Here is a 6,700-nt window from a genome sequence, read left to right on the forward strand (position 1 = left end):
CCTAGTGGACCAATTCATCTATAGAAATTGCCCTGTGGAGACCTTTACAATGTTTTGTTCTCTATTGTTGAGACGAATTTGTGGTCACTGTGGGTGCACTAGACGCGTGTGATTTGCGTGTGTGTACACACATGTGCAGCATGGTAGGGCATGTGCATACATGTGATTCGAAAAGTTAGCAATATGGTTGCTGCATCACATAAAAACAACATGTACATGTGCGTACATTTTTACGGAACTCATAGTTAAGGGGAATAAAGCCTGAAAGTGCAGCCCTGCATGGTGGCGCGCTTCCGAATAGGAAATCAGCGTGCACAAATTCTAAAATTTGCAGTTATTTTTGGTACATTAATTTCTTTCGAAAATCACCCTTAAAAGAAATTTCTGTAAAATTGCTACTAGAATAAAAAAAAAATGAAAAGGAGCCTGACGTGAAAAAGAAACATTGTGTCAAAATTCGACCTCTCACTTCCGAAAATCTAAAAAAAAAACCCGGTGGACTAGACTAGTGGAACCCGGTGTTCTCTGGTATAAAGATGAAAATTTACAAAACAAAAAATTATTGTATGGCGATCATTTGGTGAAAACCGAAACTTATAGGAGACTAAAATTAACATTTATGTTTTTTTTTTAAATGATCGCTGATAAGGACTGCATTCATGTCACTTAATCTAGAACCCATCGGCTGTGTAGGTAAATTGTATCGCCTTCATACGTTTTTGTTCTCACGCAAGTAATTAGGATATTATTCCACCCCAAGTCTCTCGAGGTAAATTCTTGGGGTTAGAAATCATTCTGTCGAAAATTATAGCATGTAAAAGGGAAACTGACCAGACTGTAAAGTGCCCACATAGGCGAGCCGCACGAGGGGTCTGGAAGCTCGTCGCGTGACTTTTACTTTCAGGCTCTATTAACAAGTGTTTTCTTGATTGTTCAGTGCTTACCACATTTATATGGACCCCTTAGACTGAATCGGACTGGGATAGCTTTACTAAGCTTGCCTAGATAGGCCTAGTACTTTTTTTTTTACAACAGTTTAATCGTGGTTTATTGTGGAGAATGGCAAAATTCTCTGCACATTAATTATACGTATAGGCCAAGCATGCAGCGGACGACTGCATGAATCGAACAGAACAAAAATAAATACTAATATTTGTCAACGAAAAGTTAGTTATTATTATTGAACATCGACTGTAATGGCTATGGCTATTTTCTTGATTCATTGGCCTATATATGCTATTTCTGGAGGGGAGTTTCAAAACCAGATGATTTTCAATAACCATCAAAAACATAACACATCTTAAAAAAACATGAACCCAATTTTAATTATGTTATACCCACTAGAAGATCAGTTGGATACAAAACATCAAGCGAACATTAAAAGAAGTTTGAAGTACAGATCTAATGGTGCGACAAACACGACGATTGCTACTATTGAATGAAAATACATTCTCCGCGCCATACTTTATATTTGCAAGGCTGACGTCACGGTAGGTTGAAAAGGGGAAATCCCGATCATCAGCAACGGGAAATGCAAATCTGTTGTTTTCAAATTCCCCGTTTTTTTAATATAGGTTTTCCCGGCCAATTTCCTGAAATGTTCATTCACATCTAAAAATCGGTCATTCAATATCCACTGAATTTGAATGCACGTCTTTAACTCCATTTCAATTTAACGAAAATTAAATCGTTTTCATTGGCCGTGCATTCAGTTTTGAGAAATAGACGGCCAATTACGTTACCTGTGCATTCATTTACGCAAGCATACACTTTGGCGCAAAGTTCTGAAATACAATTTCGTGAATGTGCAATCAAAAGTACGTTTTTCTCATTCAACATAGCAGATTACACAGAACATTAAACTGCAAGCGAAATAGTCAATGTTTGAAATAGCCCTCTAAAAGCGAAAAAAGAAGTCTTGGAAACGAATCTGATATCAACGCAAGGTGCAGCTTTTTTCATTCAATTGATTGAACTGAAAGGAAATCGAATGCTCTGGTGGCGAAAATGAAACACGTGTTCAGAACAATTTTCAAATACAGATGAAAATGATAGACTGGTTTTCAGAAGTAAATGAACTTTTTAGGAAATTGACTGGAAAAACATATAAATTGACATTTTGTCCCAATTTGTATTGGGATGAAAAGCTCTCCGTTAAAATGTTCTCAGAGTTTGGAGTTGTTGTTGTTGTTGCTGCTGCTGCTGCTGCTGCTGCTGCTGCTGCTGCTGCTGCTGCTGCTGCTGCTGCTGCTGGTGGTGATGGTGGTGCTGGTGGTGGTGGTGGTGGTGGTGTTTTGAAGTGATACGCTTTTATTTTTCCTTTGAAGTTTCGTATTTTGTTTGTTTCGTCTTTTCGTTATCTGTAGAACAATCCAACCGTGCATACATTTATCAATGTTATATAAAACAGGCCCAGTTGCGCCCTACAAAATCGCGTCGCTAAATTTATCATAAACGACTGAGTGAACGTTGATGACCTAATATTTTTGTAAGTAATACTATTTAGAAATCATGGGCATTTAAAGTTTAATTGTGAATTTTGCATTCTTCAAAAAGTATTTACTATTTCGTTTGGACCGACTCGCAGCTAAAATTCCAATCCTGCTACGAACACTAACATGGTACTTCCCTTTATTGATGCATGAAGCGCAAGACGCCCTCGCATGGACTGGGTGTTGTTCGGGCACGGGAAGGCCAGAAATGCCGTTGCCAAGATTCAGTGCACAGAACACAAACATGGCAAGCAGCATCTTGAGGAATCCACGAACTGGCGCCTGAATGTGTGGGGAAAGAAAAAAAATACTGTTAATTTCGCGGTAACTTTTTTCATTATTTAAAATGTATAGGCCAATCAGACATAAGGTGTCGAGTCTCCCCGCTATGCTATGATGCAGCGGTCATGTAGAAATGTATTATAATTTTGTTTTGAGTTTCCCCGGAGTGCTAGAGCTGTAATAAAGTTAATTATAATAATGTAGTAGAACGGTCATGTAGTATTGACCACTGCGGCAAGCAATGTCACTTTGTAAATCATAATATATTAAGTTGTCCTTTGGAATTCGTTTGTTTGTTTGTTTGTTTGTTGGGGTATTGGCGTTTTGGGGTGTTGAGGTGTTTGTTTGATTGTTCGTTCGTTTTAATTTCCATACATATAAAAAGGTTACACAAAATGATGGATTAACAAAATGAATTATAACAATTGTATTAAGAGCAAAATAATCATAATGTGGGTGACATCCGACACGAGGACAAAGCCTTCTGGAGGAGCACCCAAGACTGCTGTCAAATTACCAAAAAATATATAATTATACTATCTATTTCGGTTGCATAATTTAAATTGTGATGTTGTTCATTCTGGGTTTAATACAAAGTAACAGATAACAAAAACTGCGTGGCTCCTTATGGACAGGAAAGGCAGTTAAGATTGGCACAGAGAAATTTCATGTACTTATGAAATTAATAATATTATTTTAAATGCTTTATGAACACTGTCATCGTTTTTTACAAATTCACTAACTTGTTTTAAAAAAAAAAAGGTGGGAAAGAATTAACAATGGTAGACAAAACATGTTTATAATTAGCAGAGGCAATGGCTAGCCTACAAGTGCTTTGCAAATGAATGAGATTGCCTTGACGAGTAGCACACGAGTGAATATCTTGGTTCAAGGGAAACAATTCATCACAACTTATTTTTGAAGCAATTTATGAAAGAAATCATAATAGTGTTAAGCAAAATTATTAACTTTTTCAAACTGAAGAATTTTAAACTTAAGAGAGAGGTGAGGTATATAGTATGGGCATTTTATTTGGCATGGCAGGCATTCCTAATGCAAGTTCTTCAGTTGTAGAGAAACAATCCATTATTGTATGCCAAGACTCCATAATTCTAATACGAATTAACCAATCCATTGTAAATAGAAATACTATATAGCCCCTATTTTATCTCCATAAGTATTTTGGTTCTACTAAGAATATAATTTGCTTTGGAAATTTTATTACAAACATGAGAAATTTGTTTCTTCCAGAGCATATTGTTATCAGTCTCAAGACCTAAAAATCAAGTAGTAGGTTTTTTGAGAACAGTTTAAAAAAAAACAATGATATATCAGGTAAGTACCGTTCCTTAAATTTTGCCTGGATGTAACATGTTTCATCATGATGGACTCTTAACCTTTTTGCTCTGAACCAATCTTATTATCTCTGTTAACCTCCATATTCAATGCATTCAAGTCATTCCCAGAGGTAAGAAGAGTTGTGTCATCCGCAAATAAAAAAGGCTGTACAACAAAACAACAAAATGGCTTATCAATAACATAAATTATCAATAGTATAATAGTGGTCCCAGTGTGGGGCCCCAGGGGGACACCACAAATAATACCTTGGTGGTTGGAATCTACTCCAATTATTCAGTGTCACATACGCATTGAAAAAATCCTCCAACCAATCAAGTGATACTCCGAATTAGGGCCCAAAATAATGGAGCTCGTTTAATTTACAGCAAATCATGATTAACAGTAGTGTACATGTACTGTGTAGTGTCCAAAAATATATAATATATGGGGCCTATACTAGATCTAAAATTTGAACTGAAGTTAACGCAAAACCTGCAAAATGTTACTTACCATTCCACATAGGCTAAAAATCTGCAAAATAGTGAATAATTTTGCGCAACTACATTACACGTCGTAAGCATATAGGGATTTCCCACTTTTCCTAACGGCCGAGTAATTTATAATACTGTTAAGTTCAAGGTTCATATCAAAACATCGGCCACGCGCCACGTGACGGATGTATCGTGCATGCAGCAACTAAACTAACGTTTAGTTGCATCACCGGTACTTCGCTGCTGCCGATCTGGCCGTTGTTGTGTCCAGACGTACATAACTTAATACCTATCTTTACCCTCGACATTTGACAAAATGTCAAATAATTGTGTGTTGCGAGTTGACATCCCGCTAGATGAGATAAATTTAGAGGAAGGGGCCCTGAAATTGTTGAGTATAGTGCGGCCAGAATGGAACCAGGAACAGATAAAGATAGGCTTTTGTGACCTTAATTTGTCCAAAAATAAATAATTAGGGGGACTAAAGTTAACGTAAAGCCTACAAAATCTGACTTACCATTCGACATAGGGCAAACATCTGCAAAATATGACTAGTTGCATTACAGGGAATATTTTTGCGCAACTACGTTACACGTAATTAGCGATGGGAATTCCCAGTTTTCCAACGGCCGAGTTCAAGGTTCATCGGGATGGGACCGGGAGGGCGCTTTATGCACCTTTCATGTATTGTACGTAATTAACCACTTGTAATATCTATTTATATGTAAATTGTGGGACTACTTTATTTAATATCCTTGCGCACAGGATCTGGCTTGCCCCTATATAAAGGGCCACGTGAGAAAATTAAATTAGTTGAGTTTTGTAACACCTATCGGCCGGTATTCTTGTTTCGTTCTTTGCGTTCATTCATTTATTACTATACTACGATACAACACCACTTTACCCTCGACATTTAGCAAAATGACAAATGACTGTGTGTAGCGAGTTGACCTCACGCTAGATGAGAGTAATTTAGAGGTAGGGGCCCTGAAATCGCTGAGTCTCGTGCGGCCATAATGGAACCAGGAGCAGATAAAGTTCGAGTTTAGTTTGGGTTGGAAAATAATGGAACCAGGAGCAGATAAAGTTCGAGTTTAGTTACTCACTCATCACTCAGTCACCGAGCAGATGATCAGTGACACTGCTGAGAATGAGAGTGACATACACATGTAGCTTGACATGTCAATAACAAAAATAATGTATGTATAGGGTGAGCCAAAAAAAACCCCGAAACCCAAATGTTGGGACCATTTTTTTAGTATAGTTCTGCATGTAACTTTTTCAATATCTAGGATATGAAAGCCCATTTCATAAGCTTTCCTTTAGCACAAAATTCATTCAAAATGTTTTAAACACAAACACCGTTTTAAACTTCAGTCCATGGATCACAAAAATGGGTGTTTTTCAGCAAAACGAAAGCAATTGACATACATTCACTTTGTCGCCCTAGGTAAATTCGCTCATTGATTTGTGTGTATTGTAACGTAGACCGGATCCTGTGTTTTTACACCCCAGACGAAGGAAACCACAGACACAATTCTTCAGGGTTTCGGGGCTCTAGGCCATTTATTCTTGCCACTTTCTTTACACGAGGCTCTGTCTTTATACAACTCACAACAAAAACAAAGCTTATACAAAATGTCACTGAGTCGGCGCAGTCCAACAACGGGTCTCCCTGGTCAAGCAGCAGCCGTCCCAACAATACGGTTGCACCGTGGGTTCGTGCTGGCGCCCTCTTGTGGCTGCCCGGCACCAACGATACAGTATTATTTCAAAACACGCGACATTATCGCGCGACAAATCGCGTATGATGAACAAATACAATTCAGGGAACACGATTAAAAACATGACTTCCTCGTGAATATATATTGATGTATATATTCACGAGGAGGTCATTTTTCACGAGGAAGCTCATCATAGTCCAAACTGCAATCGACCCCGACGGGAGGTGAATATTGGCCGACCAATCACAATGGCCCTGCGGCTGTTTAGTCTGCGGCAGATGCATTAAAACCTCCTCCTCCTCCTCCTCCTCCTCCTCCTCTTCCTCCTCCCCCTCCTCCTCATCTTCCTCTTCCTCCTCCTCCATTCCTCCTC

Source organism: Patiria miniata, unplaced genomic scaffold, assembly GCF_015706575.1.
Source record: "Patiria miniata isolate m_02_andy unplaced genomic scaffold, ASM1570657v1 HiC_scaffold_1, whole genome shotgun sequence".
Classification (NCBI taxonomy): Eukaryota; Metazoa; Echinodermata; class Asteroidea; order Valvatida; family Asterinidae; genus Patiria; species Patiria miniata.